The 23469-nt window shown below is 43.3% G+C and overlaps 1 protein-coding gene across 2 annotated transcripts in view; it reads right to left on the reverse strand.

Moving 5' to 3' along the window:
• LOC126415935 (protein spitz-like) overlaps positions 1 to 23469 on the reverse strand; it is a 496935-nt gene that overhangs the window by 431212 nt on the left and 42254 nt on the right. The window contains exon 2 of one of the 2 annotated variants that reach the window (XM_050083468.1): positions 10477 to 10556. The exons of the other annotated variant lie outside the window; for it this stretch is intronic. The gene's annotated coding sequence lies outside the window, so the exon portion shown is untranslated. The remainder of the gene's footprint in view (positions 1 to 10476; positions 10557 to 23469) is intronic. 2 annotated transcript variants of the gene reach the window in all.

The raw sequence follows: 23469 nt of genomic DNA on the forward strand, positions 1-23469 counted from the left end.
CTCCTTTGTCGTTGTACCTACGGTACGGCTACCTGTATCGCTGAGGCACGCAAGCCTCCCCACCAACGGCAAGGTTCATGGTTCAGGAGGGGGGGGGGGTTGACCTAAGAACTTTAAAAATAGTTCTTTTATTACAATTACTAATTGTGTACTTCGAGCATAAGTTTATTCGGACCTTTTTTGTTGTTTCGGTGTAAAGAATACTCCCCAAAAGGATGCATAAAATTACAGTGGATAGCACCAATAACGATATTAATTTATAAAAAAAAAAAAAAAAAAAAGAAAAAAATGCGTGTGAATTCCTAAGGGACCAAAGTGCTGAGGTCATCGGTCCCTAGACTTACACACTACTTAAAGTAACTTACGCTAAGAACACACACACTCATGCCCATGCCCGAGGGAGGACTCGAACCTCCGGCGGGAGGGGCCGCATAGTCCGTGACATAGTGCCTCGCACCGCACGGAAACTCCGCTCGGCTATTAGTTTATAATTGAGAGCTTTCAGTATATAGTAATGGCATCATGTACATCTTATAGATATCATAGGAAATTGTCTACAAGAATATGTAAATAACTGACTTTGTTCCGATATTGTAACTTTCGTGGACCTCCTGTAAAATTTAATTATCGTTTTCAGACTCACTGAGTAAGTTCAGAAAAAATTAACGGAATGTTCCCGCCCTTTCCCTGTCTTCCCTCATATAAATTTCTGTGGACGGCTATGCGGACGACCTCCACAACATACGAATAAAATTCCATTGCCGAGCGCCTACTATGTCAGAGAGTCCATTTATCATTCTGTTGTATTGATAGGTACTCGTACAATCCAGAACACATGGAAACTTGATACTATTTGCTCGCTCTATAGAAATTACATAATTTTCTGACATACTAAAAATTCTTTACCAAACACTGTAACGGAATTTCAATTCTGCCACCTGGCGGGAAACACGAGAGCTTTTCATCAGAATATACGTTGGTAAATTCTGAATTTGCCCATGGAAGTAATTTGCTGAACCAGCGATCCAATTCGACACTGTCCATTATCCATGTGGTTTTTAAACAGTAATGACAGTATTTTATGCAAAAGTCAGTTTCTTACGCAACAATCTTTGTTTTTACTCAGCAATGATTACTTTTACGGAAAAATAATTATTTTTAAGCAACAATACTTATGTTTGTGCGACAATTATTTTTGAGCAAAAAAAAAAAAAAAATTGCTTGTTGTGATTTTATCATCAAGTCTAAGGTCTTCAAAACTGTCGCATCCCAGATATCATAATGTTAAATTCAGTATAACTGCTGCATCAACCAGCTTCGACGATATGCTTTCTGTCAAAGCAATTATTTCCTCACTACCATAGTTTCCATACTGTTTCCAGTAACGACTTAATTCGTAATAGCTGCGCAAATATTACGTACTTTCGTAGGTTTGTGGTCTTTACTACACACTTTTTCTCGCTCACTCGGTACAGAACGTCTTCGCTTCTCACTCGATCAGTCCATCTTATCTTCCAACAGTGTCTTAACTACACACTTCTGAGGCTTCTCGTTTAATTTCTGCCTTCCCAACTGCCCATGATTTGCAGTTCAGAATTTGGTCCAAACACAGTATTACAAGAATCTTTTTCTGGTGTCGAGGTTTATATTTCTCAATGTCAATAACGGTTTCTTTTCTTTGCCTGGTATAACCCTTTTTATCCTCTCGCATTTTTTTCAATGCCGAGAACAAAATAGCGAAAGCTTACAGCTTAATAGAAGAGTGATTTTAATTTTAACGACACTGTCGATATGAATATTGGTGCGGCTACACACAAACACAAACACACACACACACACACACACACACACACACACACACACAGGCACCCGCGCTGAGTATAGGAGAAACTGTGTTTCCAGGAACGAAATTCGTAGCGTATGATTACTACTATACAAACCGAAAGGAACTTGCAAACTGTACTTTAGTGTCGTCCACTGTCGATCAACATATTAAACAATTCTTATCTTCTTAGAGTTGCTACTCATTGCTCTTTCATTTTACGTTCTCTCAAAACGCATAGTGGGAACGACAGCGTTTTTAAAAACGGAAGTGCAAACGAAGTCAACCAGAAGATCGCACTAAGTATCCAACTAATTGGCATCCGTTTCTTGTAGCCGTAAATGCAAAACTCGCTGCGCTACTTGTAAGAGGATGTGGAACAATTCCCAACATAGGCATTTGTTTCGCCTGAGTAACACACGTAATGAATTAATGAAAGCTTATGCTAATTTCTATTGTCTCTCCCCGTTTCGACACCAGAGTATCCCCACTCAAATAATAGGCTATACAGTCACGAACTAAGGCCCGGCTGTAAATAAAGAGAAACTGGAAGGCATGAGAGCCGACATGGGGTGCCATCTTGGCCTTGGCAAACCGACGAAAACTCCCGCTCCCAGCCCCTCCTACCTGAACCAAAGTCTCGTTGCTTTACACGCTGGACTGCACGGAAGCGACTCATTAGCCTCTACAGATTATCTACAACTGACCGCTGAAGAAATTTTATTTCGGCTTTTCTCCTCCTATCTACAGATATTTGTCACCGATGCAGTGCACTGATAAATCTAACGTTTCCTACCCGCCGTTATATTTCAGCAAATTCGGAGACCGCGCTACACATTTTTAGAGGTTTTCATTATTCAACCATATAACATATAATATATTAGCTTTACTACTGTTGAAAGTATTTTAGAACAGTTTCGGTCGTCATATACAGGCAAATTCAGCGATCGCATGAGATACAGCACAATGAAAAGAGAATTTTCGTAACTTAATCTAACATATTTAACAGTCTACATTGGTGGTGGTGGTGGTGGTGGTGGTAACTTTGCGTGCAATGTCTGAGCCTTTGTGTTCAAATATACAGTCACATAATGAGCCAGTGACAAGCTTTAGGGGCATGTTCTTTATACAGAAATAAGTAAAAAATTTCTAGTAAACATGGGCTCTAAGTTGTATACTATGAAAGAGATCTCTTCTACTGCAAGTCTAGTCTTTGCTTTCCATACTTTGGGAGGAGGAAGTATTGATCAAAACGAGAAAAAAGTCTAGTAAACATGGGGTCTAAACTCCATACTTCAAGAGCTATGAGAACTTTTTCACATTCGCTAGTGTGATATGATAGTGATCTCACTAACGAAGATGAAAAAGTACTCACAGTTCTTAAGGTATGCATTTTAGAGCCCATGCTTACTAGACTTTTTTCTTCTTTTTGTCCGTACCACCGACTACCAAAATATGAAAAGCAACGAGGTTGCAGTAGAAGAGATGTGTTTCATAGCATCAAAGATGAATAAGTGCTCATATATCTGAAGATTCTTTAGAGCCCTTGTTTACTGCGCTTTTTTCCTTGTTCTGATATAAGGAAACTGTACCTAAAGTTTGTCCATTTATATGCAGGGTGGTCCATTCATAGTGACCGGGCCAAATATCTCACGAAATAAGCATCACACGAAAAAAATACAAAGAACGAAACTCGTCTAGCTTAAAGGGGGAAACCAGATGGCGCTATGGTTGGCCCGCTAGATAGCGCTGCCATAGGTTAAACGGATACAAACTGCGTTTTTAAAAATAGGAACCATTTTTATTACATATTCGTGTACTACGTAAAGAAATACACTCCTGGAAATTGAAATAAGAACACCGTGAATTCATTGTCCCAGGAAGGGGAAACTTTATTGACACATTCCTGGGGTCAGATACATCACATGATCACACTGACAGAACCACAGGCACATAGACACAGGCAACAGAGCATGCACAATGTCGGCACTAGTACAGTGTATATCCACCTTTCGCAGCAATGCAGGCTGCTATTCTCCCATGGAGACGATCGTAGAAATGCTGGATGTAGTCCTGTGGAACGGCTTGCCATGCCATTCCCATCTGGCGCCTCAGTTGGACCAGCGTTCGTGCTGGACGTGCAGACCGCGTGAGACGACGCTTGATCCAGTCCCAAACATGCTCAATGGGAGACAGATCCGGAGATCTTGCTGGCCAGGGTAGTTGACTTACACCATCTAGAGCACGTTGGGTGGCACGGGATACATGCGGACGTGCATTGTCCTGTTGGAACAGCAAGTTCCCTTGCCGGTCTAGGAATGGTAGAACGATGGGTTAGATGACGGTTTGGATGTACCGTCCACTATTCAGTGTCCCCTCGACGATCACCAGTGGTGTACGGCCAGTGTAGGAGATCGCTCCCCACACCATGAAGCCGGGTGTTGGCCCTGTGTGCCTTGGTCGTATGCAGTCCTGATTGTGGCGCTCACCTGCACGGCGCCAAACACGCATACGACCATCATTGGCACCAAGGCAGAAGCGACTTTCATCGCTGAAGACGACACGTCTCCATTCGTCCCTCCATTCACGCCTGTCGCGACACCACTGGAGGCGGGCTGCACGATGTTGGGGCGTGATCGGAAGACGGCCTAACGGTGTGCGGGACCGTAGCCCAGCTTCATGGAGACGGTTGCGAATGGTCCTCGCCGATACCCCAGGAGCAGCAGTGTCCCTAATTTGCTGGGAAGTGGCGGTGCGGTCCCCTACGGCACTGCGTAGGATCCTACGGTCTTGGCGTGCATCCGTGCGTCGCTGTGGTCCGGTCCCAGGTCGACGGGCACGTGCACCTTCCGCCGACCACTGGCGACAACATCGATGTACTGTGGAGACCTCACGCCCCACGTGTTGAGTAATTCGACGGTACGTCCACCCGGCCTCCCGCATGCCCACTATACGCCCTCGCTCAAAGTCCGTCAACTGCACATACGGTTCACGTCCACGCTGTCGCGGCATGCTACCAGTGTTAAAGACTGCGATGGAGCTCCGTATGCCACGGCAAACTGGCTGACACTGACGGCGGCGGTGCACAAATGCTGCGCAGCTAGCGCCATTCGACGGCCAACACCGCGGTTCCTGGTGTGTCTGCTGTGCCGTGCGTGTGATCATTGCTTGTACAGCTCTCTCGCAGTGTCCGGAGCAAGTATGGTGGGTCTGACACGCCGGTGTCAATGTGTTCTTTTTTCCATTTCCAGGAGTGTATGAATGTTATAGTTGGACCACTTTTTTTCGCTTTGTGATAGATGGCGCTGTAATAGTCACAAACGTATAGATACGTGGTATCACGTAACGTTCCGCCAGTGCGGACGGTATTTGCTTCGTGATACATTACCCGTGTTAAAATGGACCGTTTACCAATTGTGGAAAAGGTCGATATCGTGTTGATGTGTGGCTATTGTGATCAAAATTCCCAACGGGCGTGTGCTATGTATGCTGCTCGGTATCTCGGACGGCATCATCGAAGTGTTCGGACCGTTCGCCGGATAGTTACGTTACTTAAGGAAACAGGAAGTGTTCAGCCATATGTGAAACGTCAACCACGACCTGCAGCAAATGATGATGCCCAAGTAGGTGTTTTAGCTGTTGTCGCGGCTAATCCGCACATCAGCAGCAGATAAATTGCGCGAGAATCGGGAATCTCAAAAACTTCGGTGTTGAGAATGCTACATCGATTGCACCCGTACCATATTTCTATGCACCAGGAACTGCAGGGCGACGACTTTGAACGCCGTGTACAGTTCTGCCACTGGGCACAAGAGAAATTACGGGACGATGACAGGTTTTTTGCACGTGTTCTATTTAGCGACGAAGCGTCATTCACCAACAGCGGTAACGTAAACCGGCATAATATGGACTATCGGCCAACGGGAAATCCACGATGGCTGCGACAAGTGGAACATCAGCGACCTTGGCGGGTTAGTGTATGGTGCGGCATTATGGGAGGAAGGATAATTGGCCCCCATTTTGTAGATGGCAATCTAAATGGTGCAATGTATGCTGATTTCCTACGTAATGTTCTACCGATGTTACTACAAGATGTTTCACTGCATGACAGAATGGCGATGTACTTCCAACATGATGGATGTCCGGCACATAGCTCGCGTGCGGTTGAAGCGGTATTGAATAGCATATTTCATGTCATGTGGATTGGTCGTCGAAGCACCATACCATGGCCCGCACGTTCACCGGATCTGACGTCCTAGGATTTCTTTCTGTTGGGAAAGTTGAAGGATATTTGCTATCGTGATCCACCGACAACGCCGGACAACATGCGTCAGCGCATTGTCAATGCATGTGCGAGCATTACGGATGGCGAACTACTCGCTGTTGAGAGGAATGTCGTTACACGTATTGCCAAATGCATTGAGTTGACGGACATCATTTTGAGCATTTATTGCATTAATGTGGTTTTTACAGGTAATCACGCTGCAACAGCATGCGTTCTCAGAAATGATAAGTTCACAAAGGTGCATGTATCACATTGGAACAACCGAAATAAAATGTTCAAACATACCTACGTTCTGTATTTTAATTTAAAAAAACCTACATGTTACCATCTGTACGTCTAAAATTGTGAGTCTATGTTTGTGACTATTACAGCGCCATGAATCACAAAGCGAAAAAAGTGGTCCAACTAAAACATTCATATTTCTTTACGTACTACACGAATATGTAATAAAAATGGGGTTCCTATTTTTAAAAAACGCAGTTGATATCCGTTTGACCTATGGCAGTGCCATCTAGCGGGCCAACCATAGCGCCATCTGGTTTCTCCCTTCAAGCTAGACAAGTTTCGTTCTTTGTAGGTTTTTCGTTTGACGCTTATTTCGTGAGATATTTGGCCCGGTCACGAGCAATGGACCACCCCGTATACAAGCACGCGATCCCTAGTAAGAAGTGTTCCTACATCAGTTCTTAAAAAATGAAACACAGCTCACACACCCATTACTTGCCAAAATTTCATTATTTTATTTTTTCAACATTTTTTTGACATTAATGACACCCTGATTGATAAATCAAAGAAAAACCTGTTTAGAAAAAAATTCCGTATACTAATACAAAAACTACAGATTGCACCATTTTTGAGACATTGGCCAAATTAGCTGTCAAAATGCACCGTATTAACATCAATACAGAGAACTATATGAAACACAGTTCACAAACAGTGAACAAAATAAAAACACTGTTTGTAATATCATTGGGTGTCTACTCAGTACGAAATGAAGCAAAACAGTTGTCATGTACACCAATATCGCACTTACCACACATCTGTGACCTTTTTTCCTTGCAGTATGCACATTCTTTTGTATTTTATTTGTCACAATACAGATGTTTCCTGGAGCGAGACATACATCTTCGCTCTCTCGTCCTCCATCGCTTTGTTTCCTTGTTGCACTCTGTATTTCTGTGTTGATCCTGTTTTCTTTGAAAGGTACATAACTATTCTCCTTAGGACATCCTCAAGTGAGAGCTTCTCATTTGGGTTAGCAATTTGATGAGCGTGTCAAGTGTTTACTATGCAGATATCACTTATCTGCATGAATAATGGCCACCACCACTGATTTGACCTTGACATCGTCTTATAAAGCGATATCTGCTTGTCCAGTATATCAATGCCTGTTGCCAGTACATACTCTGATGAGGAAGCTTATGACACCCACTCAGAAGTGGTACGCCTATAAAGGATTTTATCTCTTCTTTCGCTATAATAAAATTAATGTTGTTCTATTGGCAAGCATAGATTTTGCTTTGTTCTGTAACAGTAGTTACTAGCTCCTCAGGGGAAAATTCCTCAAACATCTGACAAACTGTATCATTTGCTATACCACGTATATGTGTCTCTGTATGTCCATCTTGGTTGCGGGACACGGCTGTTCTATACAGGATGTCAAATCAAACATCTTTCAACAGGTTAATTTAACTAGACGGCTGAAAGGTGTTTGATTTGACATCCCGCTTGTATATGTGTTTTGTGTTTTTGTGTCTTCCAGTTCATGCCCTAGTGCTTTTCTCCGCTTCGCTTCTCGCGGTAAACCAGTAACATTAGTTTCAACTCTTGTGGTTATAAGTTCTATGTATCTGCTACACCTTGTACAATGTAGTCACTGTTCAGTGTATTTTCTTCAATGTCTTCATCTGCTATTTCATCAACATTGAGCAGAATGAGCACCATTTTTCAGTCATCAGCATCGTCTTCACTCACTTCATAGCTGCCCAGCTTTGCTAACACTTCTTCAGTTGCAAGCTTTTATCCAACTGGAATCGTAAAATGTGGAAAGGAATACTTCATTCTACCACCTAACCCTGGAGGTAATGAAAACACATCTTAATAAAGTAAATAATAAGATTGTATGTAAAAGGTTTACACATAGGCACATCTCGAAAGGAGTTTGTTTGTGTGTTTTGTTTTGATTTAGGGGGCAAAAACAATTGGGGTCATACACGAATGTAACATGTCATTGACCCATAATTGAGACGCATAAAATAAACTGATATTGCACTTATTTCAGGAAATTTGAAACATACTGAATGTATGTTCACAACAAATACACCCAGACAACTGAATCACAAATCATTGTTCTACAGAAACTACTCTCAGGCGTAAAGCTTAGCCAAGTGCGAAGATTGAAAAGAGACAAATTAATTCCTCTCTTAAAATAAGTTAATTAGAGAAACATTATTTGTTTTCCATTTGCAGGCGTTACAGCAGTTTGTTCAATTTTTAGGTACAAAAATCGAAGCTAAACTTTTCACAGCTTATGTAGAAATAAAATATTTGCATCCAAAAAATAAGCAATGGTATATAATGGATTAAAAAGGTTAAGATACTAAGGCGTATGTATACATTCGGCTGACTGATCACTGGACTAAAAAGGATGAGCCAACCACTCTGCGACACAGTAAAACCATCAACTAATGAATTTAAGAAACATTCATATTAATGTCAGTAAAAACAAGGACACGTCCCGACCTACATTTGCTTCCATTCTCTCGTCATGGTACAAAATTCACACCGGCGCGGCGTACAGTGGTTTTTACGTCAGAGGTAGCCTATCACAAATTGAAGGAGACCCCTGGCTAGAGTATGAAGCCGTGTGTTGTTAGTGGACAGTGTCCCATTACGGTCAGTATTACTTCATTCCGTCAGAATGACAAGCATGAGGTTCGCCACATCCGAATAGATGGCTCCACCGTCCGCATCTCACTGTTCCATACTGCTAAACCACTATTGACTCAATAGCGAGACGACAGCTTCCAGGGAAATTGCACACTGTGTTTGTTCCCTGCCGACCTTCTTGGCTGCTTCTCTAATTACTCATTTCCACAGATTCCCACAAACCCCAGTGCTAACTGACTGATACCTGCTTCTTCTGTTGTTGGAGTAGGAACAGCGTGTGCTGTATTAACTCCATTTTTTTTCTACTGGGTACATTTGCTAAAATGCCTTTTTTTCCTGTACTAGTGCGTTCCATACCCTATAAAATTCACAATAAAGAAATTTAAACGGATTAGGAAGTTGAAACTTAAAGACATGCTCAGGGAAAATTACTTAGCAGTCGAGGGTCTATCTTGCTTCGAGCCACCCGTACATACTACTGTAAAATTACGCCGTATATCTGAAATATTTTAAAAAAGACACATGGCGAATGCTGCGTCAGTGAACGTAAAAGTGTTTGTCCTATGCGTATAATGGCAGAAAAAAGCGCCATAAATTACAGAACAAAAGAGAAGAACAGGGTTCAAACGCAATTCCTAAAAATGGTATTCTGAAGATGACGTAAATGTATTACTACTGTTAATGAAAACTATTGGAAGCCAAAATGCGTCTTGGTAGACATAAGGCTACATAAAAAAGTGGTGGGTTACCGTACATCTCCGAGTAATTAAATTCACAGACACGAAGCTCAAACCCACAAACATGTTTAAATTAATACTGAAAATTTTGTATTGTGATGCTAGACACTCGGCAACAATTTATCCACAAGTTGAAAAGAGCAGAAGCAATCACAATTACTACCCCATACGTGTGTGTGTGTGTGTGTGTGTGTGTGTGTGTGTGTGTGTGTGTGCGTAATGGAGAGAGACAGGAAGAGGTGGACCAGCGCCACGGAACGGCTAACAATGCTCCGCATCTAATGATACGGATCGAACGAAATACCGCTTCGTTCCATGTGTTCAATACCCGTATGAGAATGTCAGTTTCGAAAAATCAGAAATACTTGATAAGTGAAAGAGCACAACCGTTAATTCAGGAAGTGGCGTGCTTTGCTATATTCTAGGACACGAAAACCGTGGATTTTAAAAATATCGTTATAAAGTAGGATGCACTAGACAATGATGTGGCAGATTTTGAGACAACAGATACCGTAATACGAAAAACATTCACAATTTTTTAATGGTCCATCAGTATCGGCCGCTCATACGCCTGTTTTATTTCCCCGTTAGTAAGTCCAGGGAAATGTAAAGAGGAAAGGTTGCTGAGTGACCGAATTGAGTTACGAGTGGGGGATTAACCTTGTAGTAATTATTTTGAGAACTGTTAAAATAATAACAATACGCTGCCAAAGAGCAGTCTGCAGTACTGTTGAAAGAAGTACCTGTCCTTAGCAGCGTTCGCGGTGACAGCAGGGCGACGACAATGGACCGGCAGTCAAGGAGTGCTCTGACACCATTGCAGCTACGGAAAAAAAACTCTGTCATTGATTTGTATAATTAACGGACTACGTAATGGTTTATGTTGCGCTACGCCACACTATTTGAATGGAAATACTTAGAAGCTAGACACGGATTAACGAGGCGCATTGCGACATATGAGAGGTTGAAGAATATAATGAAGTTATCTTTTCTAAATATTTTCGTTGTGATCATTAGTAATTTGAAGATATATGAGTGGTAGTATTGAAGTGTTATAATTTGTTGATTAATATGCAATGAGATGACAAAATCCTAACATCGTTGTCGGACCTCCATTTGCCCGGCGTAGTGCAACAAATGGATGTGACATTCCAAAAAAAAATTGTTCAAATGGCTCTGAGCACTATGGGACTTAACATCTGTGGTCATCAGTCCCCTAGAACTTAGAACTACTTAAACCTAACTAACCTAAGGACATCACACACATCCATGCCCGACGCAGGATTCGAACCTGCGACCGTAGCGGTCACGCGGTTCCAGACTGAAGCGCCTAAACCGCACGGCCCCACCGGCCGGCTGATGTGACATTCACAAGTTGTTGAAAGTCCCCTACAGAAATATTCAGCCATGCTGCCTCTACAGCTGGCGATAACTGCGAAAATGTTGCCTGTGCAGGTTGTTGTGCACAAACTCTCGATTATGCCCTATAAATATTCGTTGGGACTTATGCCGGGCGATCTGAGTGGCCAAATCATTCACTTGAGTTGTCCAGAACAATTGAGGCCCGCTGACACGGCGCAGTGTCATCCATAAAAATACCATCGTTGTTTGGGAACATGAAGTCCATTAGTGGCTGAAAATAGTCTCCAAGAAGCCGAACATAACCATTTCCAGTCAATGATCGGTTCAGTTGGACCAGAGAAGCCAGTTCATTCCGCGTAAACACAATCTGCACCATTACAGAAGCACCACCACGTTGTAGAGTGCCTTGTTGACAACTTGGCCATGGCCTCGTGGGACCTGCGCCACACTCGAGCACTACCAACTGAAATCGGGACTCATCTGATCAGAGGAGGAGGAGGAGGAGGAGATTAGTGTTTAACGTCCCATCGACAACGAGGTCATTAGAGACGGAGCACAAGCTCGGGTTAGGGAAGGATGGGGAAGGAAATCGGCCGTGCCCTTTCAAAGGAACCATCCCGGCATTTGCCTGAAGTGATGTAGGGAAATCACGGAAAACCTAAATCAGGATGGCCGGACGCGGGATTGAACCGTCGTCCTTCCGAATGCGAGTCCAGTGTGATCTGATCAGACCACCATTTTACAGTCGTCTACAGTCCAAACGATATGGTCACGAGCCTAGGAGAGGTGCTGCTGTTAGCAATAGAACTCCCGTCGGTCGTCTGCTGTCATAGTCCATTAAAGTCAAATTTTGTTATACATTGATTTCTGCGGTTATTTCACGCAGTGTTGCTTGTCTGTAACCACGCACAACTCTACGAAAAACGCCGTTGCTTTCGGTCGTTAACTGGCCATTGGCCACTGTGTTGACATTGGTGAGAGAATGTCTGAAATTTCGTATTCTCGGCACACACTGGACACTGTGGAGCCCGGAATATTGAAATCCCTAACGATTTCCCAAATGGAATGTCCCATGCGTCTAGTTCCAACTATCATTCCGCATGCACAGTCTGTTAATTCCCGTCGTGTGGCCATAATAACGTAGGAAACCTTTTCAAATATATCACCTAAATACAAATGACATCTCTGCCAATACACTGCCCCATGTGTACGGGATCTGCATATGCACAAATCGCTATCCCATGACTTTTATCGCCTTAGTGTACAATGCAACTTTTACTTTATCCGACAAATAATTACGAGGACTTAGCAGAAAATTTATTCTTTGTGATTAATAGAAATTCTTACGACTCTAAACTTTGAAGTTTTATGTACTGACGAACTTTATTCAACACACAGTCAAATATACCTGTACGATCAGGCCCAAAAACAGATTGTTTTAAACAATATCCATTATGCATATTCCAGGATTTTGAATATTAGCCTCCCATTGATGGCCGTTTCACTTACATCGGAATTGTTCTATGAGCGACCAGATACAGGAGTATTTAACAGTTCGCGGGGAGTTACATTAGTACCACATCCGCACATAGTAGAAATGCCACAAATTACGGGCTCAGTTGTTGTTGTTGTTGTTGTTCTCGTGGTCTTCAGTCCAGAGACTGGTTTGATGCAGCTCTCCATGCTACTCTATCCTGTGCACGCTTCTTCATCTCCCAGTACTTACTGCAACCTACATCATTCTGAATCTGTTTAGTGTATTCAACTCTTGGTCTCTCTCTACGAGTTTTACCCTCCAAGCTGCCCTACAATACTAAATTGGTGATCCCTTGATGCCTCAGAATATGCCCTACCAATCGATCCCTTCTTCTAGTCAAGTTGTGCCACAAATTTCTCTTCTCTCCAATTATATTCAATACCTCCTCATTAGTTATGTGATCTACCCATCTAATCTTCAGCATTCTTCTGTAGCACCACATGTAGAAAGCTTCTATTCTCTTCTTGTCTAAACTATCTATCGTCCACGTTTCGCTTCCATACAAGGCTACACACCACACAAATACTTTCAGAAACGACTTCCTGACACTTAAATCTACACTCGATGTTAAGAAATTTCTCTTCTTCAGAAACGCTTTCCTTGTCATTGCCAGTCTACATTTTACATCCTCTCTACTTCGACCATCATCAGTTATTTTGCTCCCAAATAGCAAAACTCATTTACTACTTTAAGCGTCTCTTTTCCTAATCTAATTCCCTCAGCATCACCCGATTTAATTCTACTACATTCCATTATCCTTATTTTGCTTTTGTTGATGTTTATCTTACATCCTCCTTTAAAGACACTGTCCATTCCGTTCAGCTGCTGTTCCAGGTCCTTTGCTGTCTGACAGAATTACAATGTCATCGGCGAACCTCGAAGTTTTTATTTCCTCTCCTTGGATTTTAATTCCTACCGGTACTCCAAATTTTTCTTTAGTTTCCTTTACTGCTTGCTCATTATACAGATTGAATAACATCGGGGATAGGCTACAACCCTGTCTCACTTCCTTCCCAACCACTGCTCCCCTTTTGTGCCCCTTCTAGCTGCCATCTGGTTTCTGTACAAACGGGCTGAGTATGTGAAGAAATTAACAGTGTTTCTTGAAAATTGCAATATGTATGTCTCTATTCTTATTTCTCCACCTACTTATTGATTTTCATCACAATTTTTCTGTAATGTCACTGATGTAACAGCAGTTGTTGTTGATATGATTTTTGAGCACAACATTGTAAACGTCCATCTGCCTATCTTATGATACGACAACAATTGAAACACTACTGCAAGTACTTGCAACCAGTTCCTACTACTAGCTCGGCCCACGTAAACATCTCAGCGTGTACTTGCAGAAGATACTAGCCAGTGGAACACACCCTAATATTGTAGTGTGACCGCGACAGTTTAACAGTGGCTCGATCAATTATTTACGTAGGTGGCAACTCGCGTCCGCTGTTCACTCTTGCCATAAGGGATGCAGACTGTCGGCTACCTTTTTTTATTGCTTCAAGGGCTGGTTGCCAACCTGCGCTGAGAGCAAAAACCTTATCCCAATTAACAAGTAATTAAAAAGTTTCACCAACACTTTTAAGCAATTATTCAATGGGAGTCCTTGGTGACCTTGACAGCATCACTTCCAGTCAGGTTAATTTGATCTTCAGGTCCAGATGCCAAGGGGGTATCGTGATACAGCTACAGCAACTGGACATATGAGATTGGTTTTGACCTTAAGAGGGGTATCAGGGGTGTCCATGCGCCCCCCCCCCTCCTCCCTCCCAGTCTTGCCCATACATTTGGGATCCTACTAATACATATCTAGAATTGCTTTGATGATGTCACTTCCGGAGTCAGGTTACACTTAGCCTTGACATGGAGTATGAGATTACATCTGAGGCAATTGGACATACTATATGGCCTTAGCCATGAGCATCAGGTTGCAGATCCTGCCTACACACCATTCCCCATCCCCGCACAGCTGGACCAAAGCCATTCTCCCCTCTAGCCCTATGAATACCAGGGCAGTTGTGCAGGATGCTCAATTCGAGCTGTGTGCAGGATGAGGAGAGAAACATCAGGTTTGTTCGGGATCAGGGCGTTTTGTTCCAAAATTATTATTATTATTATTATTATTATTATTATTATAGTAACTACACAAGTTACTTCATTTGAGGTCTATAGAGAGGATGATTATGTGGGTATTTCTTAATAACAAATTCAATTTAGTATTATTACAATTAAGCGAATTTAGTCTTTTGAGGCAGCAGCAGAGACCACCCACAGGTAGGTATGTAAGTACTCTCATTTTCTGTGTTCTTCAACATTTTGGAGCTGTCAGGGCGAAGGGCTAGGGCAGTGAGGAGTTCCCATTCACCGAACTGTGCATATAGTTCCAGGTGATGTGTAGTAAATGGTAAATGAAGTCACTCTACTCGCTGTTTGAGGACAAGAAACGCAGGTTGATGATTCTCAGATGCAGAGACTCAAGCATAATGGAAAAGCAAAATGTTCGGCAATAGCGTCTGTAACGGAGCAGAAATCACCGTTCATAAAGATACCAGGTACACCCGCGGGGGCATGGTGCCGATTAAAGGCAGTGAGGTGCTCCGTGAATGGATGTCATTTTTGGAGTTGAAGAACCTTCTTGTGATCTCTAATGGCCACGCTGGTTTCAGAGGTCCACAAGGTACTGTCTTCCGATGGGGGGTCCCAAGAAACGGGATTGCTGAGTCCATTACAAACCAATATCCCTAACACTGATTCGCTGCAGAATCCTTGAAAGTATTTTCGATTCAGTACTGTGTAGGAAGAAAAAGGTGGCGATAAATCAAATATACTGTGTCCTTTCACGACAAATGTGCACAGAAGGTAACAAGATCTGTTTATCCTGAAAATTTGACACATGGGATTAAGTATATAAATATCTATTTTCTTTTAAATTCAATTCTGTGGTCATTACTGGGTGATGAAAGCTGGCAGCACTCCAGGATTCCCACTCTTCAACTCAGTGACTAACATATAATAGTTGTAAAAATACTAAAAATTTGAATAAAATATATGCTCTAAAGTTGTAGTGTTGTGATTTTCTCGAAGTAATACTAATGAGACTATTTCCTTGCTCATTTTCAATAAAATCAATTGTTACATTTGAATCCTTTACAAAATACGACGGGGCTATGCTCATTCCTCTGATATGCTTTATTAGTGCTTATCTATATGCACAAATGTTAACTTCATTCAGATGTTTCACTCTCCATTCGTGAAAAAACTGCTTGGTAAAAATAAAAAAGTGTCATATGACCAGCATCATATACAAGAAATTGCGAACTTAAGAAAAAACGAGGTGGCCGCAAGTTTAGCACTTCCTGCAATCCAGTGCTTATTGGAAGCCGTTGTGCGGGAGATGGCTGTGTCCATGGCGCAGTTAGGACTGTCGTGCGAGCTCCAGGACCTCTGCGGCTCATGGGCCCACCCCGTGCGGTGCTCTGGAGGGCAAACTGCCTGTCCTGAAGAGGTGCCCCTAGAATGTGCCATCAGAGGAAGCTGCACGTCACTGAGGTGTCTGCACCAACAGGTCGCCCATTGGCAGGCTTCTGGTATGCCGCTTGCAGTGTTTGTACTGAGTCTGCTGCCGGTAGTCACCCTGTATGCCTGCTGCAGTGTTCGTAACAAGCTGCCGACTGTAGCCAGCCAGTGGGCTGGCTGTGGTGATCGTACAGTCGCCGGCTGGCAGATTTCCGAAATGACGCTTGCAGGGATCGTACAGAGTTGCTTGCTGGTAGTCACTAAGTATGCTGGCAGCTGTGTTCGTACCAATGCATGACCTGCTGGCAGCCATCTCGTATGCCAATTGCAGTGTTCATACCAACGAATCACCAACTGGCAACACCCAATGGTGCTCTGTGAGGACGGGACAGTTTCAACCATACAACAATTCTTTTCCAACTGAAACTTCCTGGCAGATTAAAACTGTGTGCCGGACCGAGACTCGAACTCGGGACCTTTGCCTTTCGCGGGCAAGTGGAAGGTAGGAGACGATATAATGGCAGAAGTAAAGCTGTGAGGACGGGGCGTGAGTCGTGCTTGGGTAGCTCAGTTGGTAGAGCACTTGCCCGCGAAAGGCAAAGGTCCCGAGTTCGAGTCTCGGTCCGGCACACAGTTTTAATCTGCCAGGAAGTTTCATATCAGCGCACACTCCGCTGCAGAGTGAAAATCTCATTCTGAATTCTTTTCCAGCTAATCAATGCGTAGTAATATTTTTAACCGAAATGATAGGTGACATAATGGTGATGAGAACACGACAGAAATAGCCAAACACTCGAGAATATTGCAAAGATTCCCCAAAGAATTGAATTTAAACTGTTAGTGTTAAAAATTCGCTCTTAGAGGGCGACAGTCAAGTTTTTCTAAATGACCGCATTTTCCATTTATCTGCTTGCATAAATTAATACAAACGGAAATGCTTGTATAGAAGAAGGAATGACATAAAGGAAAGCTAGTTTAGATTTAATTTAATGTGACTAAAGTTATTTCTTGCCTTATCGTTGAATTTCGCCATTACTTGTTTTGGATTCATTTAATCTTTTTATTTACTTACAGTCTTTCTGCAGTCGAAACATGGCTTGATCAAATAGTCTATACATCTCAAGTATTATCTATTTGTGGTTTTGCCTTTACTCTATTGAAATGGGCAGAGGGCAAAAGACGTAGTGATTAATTTCAGTGATCTATCAGTTTCTCAATACAAACACTTGAGATTCGTCAAGTCTTACGGCACTTCTTTTTACCAAAAGGGTTAAACTCAAACTGGATAATACACAGGTCAGTCACACATTAACGTGATCACCTGTCAAAAGTCTGAATAACCAACTTTTTCAGCGCAAACTGCTGCGAGTCGTTCAGGAGAAGTCAGTGAGGTTCTGGAGGGTGCTAGGGATGTGGAGCCTTGTCGACTTAAGTGCCGTGGCCACATGCCGTGGTTCCTCAGTTGATGATCCATGGCGCAAAACGGCCTGATGGAGGTGGACCCACAAACTGGGTTAAAATCTAGGGAAATTGGCGACCAGGAGAGTATGATAAATTCATCCTGCTGCTCTTCGAACCATGCATGTACACTGCGAGCTGCGTGACATGTTGCGCTGTCCTGCAGGTAGATATCATTGTTAATAAATTTAGACAGCACTGTCTAGAGAGTGCAGCGATCTGACGCTAACTTTGATTGAAACAAATTTATTTCCGATTTCGGCTTATGTTAAAGATAATACTCAGATTTTCAGGGCCCCTATGGCTGGTGCTGGCAGCTCTTCGGTTCTTCACATGATACCACGATCGTACATTGCGTAAACAAATGTTATTGCGACCTGGACCGTTGTTTTAACCAGATGTCAGAAAAACGGGTGTACATGGTCCCCAAGGATAGATGCATATTTGTGTTGAGCCACTGAGCCTTCCAGAATGACATCACCCACGGAAGGCCACGAATACATTCCACAGACTCTAATATTCCCTCCTCTGGCCTGGACCCTTCTGATGATTGTTGCAGGATGCTTGCTTTCGGACGGTACAAGCTGTACCTGCCAAAGACCATCTGTCCGATGGAGTATAAAGTTTGTTTCATCTGGAAAGGTCATCTGTTGCCACTAGTGGAAGTCCAGCTGCGACACTATCTTGAAAATTCCAGCCTTCTTTGGCGTTGACAGCAGTCAGCACGGATGCATGGACCAGGTACCTGCTGCAGAGGCCCATATGCAGCGATATGCGCTGAACGGTCGTTGAGGAGACACTGTTCGGTCTAAAGAAGCGAGCAAGGAACGGTTTCCTGTTAATGCAGTAATTCTTGACACTAATGCTGTGTCTCTGGTCACCCTTTTCTTGGGAAAAGCTGGGGAGGATGTTATGATTTTTTTTGAGAACCTTAGCACGGCCGCTAAATTGAGAAATTGGGGTGCAGAAACACTTTTGCATGTGGCTAAGTTGAAAGTAACTGGGGATGCCAGAGCGTATGTTCCATGCCATGAAGAATTAAGGAATGCTCGGCCATTTGAAGTAGCCTTGTTTATCTGGGTAGTCAGTTGCTCAACAGTTGCACGTCTGTTCCCCCGTGCACGTCTCTGTCGTTCAGCCTCATCTTTGGCACGTGGTGCGTCACTCACCTTAGCGCCAGTTTTTGATAGCACCATTCCACCATGCACAGTGTACTTTAACCATGGCAGTACGCGAACAGTTCACAAACTTAGTCGTTTCGGAAATGATTCCACGCTTGACCTGATAGCCAATGATCATGCCCTTTCTGACATTAGGTGAATCGGTTTGTTTCTGCAATACGACAACGACTGCACTGTTTTCCATGTCCCCTGACACCCTTTATATACTCTCCACTGCTGCTGGCCGGTGTGGCCGAGCGCTTCTAGGCGCTTCAGTCTGGAGCCGCGCGACCGCTACGACGCAGGTTCGAATCCTGCCTCGGGCATGGATGTGTGTGATGTCCTTAGGTTAGTTATGTTTAAGTAGTTCTAAGTTCTAGGGGACTGATGACCTCAGAGCCATTTGAACCATTTATTTCTCCACTGTTAGTGCTGCGAAGTGCCTTCTGTGAGTGGTTATTGCACATTACATCGAACTTAGGTGGTGGTCACGGTAACGTGTCTGGACCATGTGTATTCAGATAACAGATCATCAGACTGTGTCCAATAAATATCCAGCAGCCTAAATTGGTTATCAATGTAGTGTGCTGGTTACAGAGATGTCAATAGTATTCACACATAATTGACCAATTCTTTACATCGCACAAATTAGTCCAAGTTATAATGGCGCAGCCAACATCTGCCGTTTAATAGCAATTGTAGTCTGGCTTTCTGAATCAGAAGAATATGGATGTTCTCCACCCGTACCAGTGCTGTCAGCTCATCTGCACAATCATGTTCATTTACTTTGGGGGCACTCTGAGTAATTGTAACTATCTTTTATTTTTTCAGTTATGAACGTGCTTTCATTGAACCCTTCAGCAAACTGAGCCCACCTTATTTTGTAACTAACTGAACTACATGCTGCTAAGAAGAGATAACAACCCACAACGGTGGAGAGTTTTTGTCATGTCTCCATTCTGTTCTGATTGTGATCAGGTCAAACCACTGTCCCGGTGACGTTCACGAAGCTACCAACACAACTGTCAGAGCAGTTCGAAACTCATTCTGTATGTCATTAGTGCACGTAACAAAATTAGCATCATTAACTGAGTCATGTTCAGCCACTAGCAGGGAATTAATTACTGTAGCAGACTGTACTTGTAATTACACTTTAAAAATTCTCATATGAATAACCTGATAGCCTAATCACGTCGTTTAGTGTGAAATCAACAGGGGCTAAATTAAGAGAGAAAAATCTACGGTAGGAATACAGGGCTGTTTCAGGTCTAGATATCTAAAGATTACTGATAAGGACATCCGGTGTTGGGTTACACACTTGGGCGCCTTGTTTCCCCCCCCCCCCCCCCCTCCCCTCCATTTCCCCTGGGGAACCACCGAGAATTTATGAAGGTCAGCCAGTGGAATCACGCAGGTAACTGTGTCATATAGGTAAGAAATGGGGGCCACTATACTTTCAGCTATCTAGTTTCCGCTACTTTTCAGGGTCATCCAACAACACACAGACCGCGTCCGAAATACAAACCCTTAATTCATCGTAAATAGAAAAATTCTTAGGATTTTTATTAGGTTACCGTATAACATAAGCAAATATTGTCGTACAAAAGCTTCGATTTCTACATATGCATTTACGCACAGAAAACAGCCATTTCTTTATGCTTGTTTGCTGTAGTTTTAACAACATCCAGCTTAATTTTTAACTTATAATTTAAATCTACATTGGAATCTTGTAATTCTTTCTCCATCCCGTAATTTGACAGGTACAAAGAAGGTATATCGTCGAATTCCAATATGTATTTACGTTTTTCCTGGTAAAATATCTGCTTTTTGGCTTTAACAATTAGTTCTGATCCTTCCTGAGAATCATCTAGCCGTCAGGATTCAGGGGATCTAATATCTCTTATCTCCTCCATAATAATATCGTTACAATATCCCACATCTTTCTCAGTGTACACAGCCACCACTTACGAATTACTATTACATGTCGTTATTCTGTTGGTACATAATTAAAACCGAATGCAGGCAGAACGTAATTTATAAGCTTTCCTCGGTCCAGCAGCTGGTTTTCGGGTACTCTTATTATCCCAGTAGACAAACTGTAGAAAGTTGTTAAACACTACACAACAGCTGTTCTGTAAGTTATCAGTTAGCTGGCACCACGCGGATGTGACTGGCACAGACTGTAGGGAGCACATTATAGACTGTTTGTTAGAATTTAAAACGTTTGAACAGTTTTGCACAGTGTCAAACACATGATCGATTGTGTAGTTTTATATTGTAGCCTCCAGTCTGATAATACCATGTTTTTTTAGCCAACGAAGACGCAAAAGGTTCTTGTAGTCGCATTTCTGAACACTTTATAAAATCTATAAGATGGTTACTGATCAATTTGTTCACACCTAGGCTTGTGATTGGATACATAAATTTATTATGTATCTTTACAACTAGAGGTCATCCGTGTTAAACAGTCTATTCCAACTGCCTTATCGTTGTCTACAATCACACTGACATTCCCCTGGTAGTCTTCCCCCACGCAGAAGTCGTGATTTGATATTAAGCAGTCGCACACCTCCATTTTACTAAAAATTCCGGCGAAGTCGTCTACACATAGCTGCTGCTATATTCCAGGCAGGTCTTCCATTAGAACATCCAGTTTAATGTCAGTTAATTCCACTTTATATGGTATAGCCGCAGGAAATCTGTATTTCCGCAAAATCGTTTCCAGTACTTCCTTCCCGATTTGTTCAATTATTCCTCTTGCTGTCACTGTCATTCACGTGTAGGACAAACGGTAGCTTCGTTTACACACCATCTCTCACAGTGACGAACTTGGAGAATTTAATAAGCAAATAATAGTTACATAAGCCCCACATCTCCTTTAACATTACAGACCGTCCCTTCTCTTAACTGCTCCCGACGGTCCACTTGATCACAGATTTTAACAACCATAATGTTCTGTAATGGGTGTAAGCAAACTTAAATCTTTCTTCCTAAGAAGCGTACCATTTTCGGTATAACTTACAGTATCAACATCAGTAACAAAATTGTCCAAGTTCTCTAGTAGTAACTACAAAGCAAAGCGTTCATCGGTTGGTCTTGTCTCCCTTCCTGATAGCTGAAGGATGTTTAGCAGTTTAGAGGAATCCACATTCAGATACCACGGGAGAATGATTAATTGCGGCTCTCAGGTCTCCTTTTATAATCTAAGATCCAAAATCGCGGTACTTTCTATCATGTGATCTTGTTGTCATACAGTCCAAATCTGGTTGTACTTGTAATCCAATTATAAACTCCTAGCCCAGCTGTGCAATTGTGTGTGCAAAGTGTCCTTGGGAGGGAGGGAGACCGACTTACAACTTAAATGAAAAGATATACAGTATATTAGCAGACTGAAGCGACGAGTGAAAATTCTTACCAAGGCCGGGCTTCAAACCCGTGTCTCCTGTTCACTAGGCAGATGCACTAACCACTACGCCACCCTGGCACAGTGGCTTTGCACAACTGCACGGGCTACCGCAGCACGCCTCCCTCCTCAATCCAAATTCCCATTCAGCCCACTTCTCATCCCCCGTTCGTTTTATGGTTAGAGTTCAGGAGGAATAACATGTGGGCCAAGGCGTGAATGGGAATTTGGACCGGAGAGGGAGGCCCGCTAGGGTAGTCCATGCAGTTGTGCGTAGTGGTTCGCATCTGCCTAGTGACCAGGAGACCCGAGTTCGAATCCTGGCCTTAGTACAAATTTTCATTTATCACTCAGTCTGCATGTATACACCACAGATGTTTGAGACCTGGAAACGTCTCTGTGATCATATACACTCCTGGAAATTGAAATAAGAACACCGTGAATTCATTGTCCCAGGAAGGGGAAACTTTATTGACACATTCCTGGGGACAGATACATCACATGATCACACTGACAGAACCACAGGCACATAGACACAGGCAACAGAGCATGCACAATGTCGGCACTAGTACAGTGTATCTCCACCTTTCACAGCAATGCAGGCTGCTATTCTCCCATGGAGACGATCGTAGAGATGCTGGATGTAGTCCTGTGGAACGGCTTGCCATGCCATTTCCACCTGGCGCCTCAGTTAGACCAGCGTTCGTGCTGGACGTGCAGACCCCGTGAGACGACGCTTCATCCAGTCCCAAACATGCTCAATGGGGGACAGATCCGGAGATCTTGCTGGCCAGGGTAGTTGACTTACACCTTCTAGAGCACGTTGGGTGGCACGGGATACATGCGGACGTGCATTGTCCTGTTGGAACAGCAAGTTCCCTTGCCGGTCTAGGAATGGTAGAACGATGGGTTCGATGACGGTTTGGATGTACCGTGCACTATTCAGTGTCCCCTCGACGATCACCAGTGGTGTACGGCCAGTGTAGGAGATCGCTCCCCACACCATGATGCCGGGTGTTGGCCCTGTGTGCCTCGGTCGTATGCAGTCCTGATTGTGGCGCTCACCTGCACGGCGCCAAACACGCATACGACCATCATTGGCACCAAGGCAGAAGCGACTCTCATCGCTGAAGACGACACGTCTCCATTCGTCCCTCCATTCACGCCTGTCGCGACACCACTGGAGGCGGGCTGCACGATGTTGGGGCGTGAGCGGAAGACGGCCTAACGGTGTGCGGGACCGTAGCCCAGCTTCATGGAGACGGTTGCGAATGGTCCTCGCCGATACCCCAGGAGC

The sequence above is a fragment of the Schistocerca serialis genome, chromosome 1 (genome assembly GCF_023864345.2).
Source record: "Schistocerca serialis cubense isolate TAMUIC-IGC-003099 chromosome 1, iqSchSeri2.2, whole genome shotgun sequence".
NCBI classification, from domain to species: domain Eukaryota; kingdom Metazoa; phylum Arthropoda; class Insecta; order Orthoptera; family Acrididae; genus Schistocerca; species Schistocerca serialis.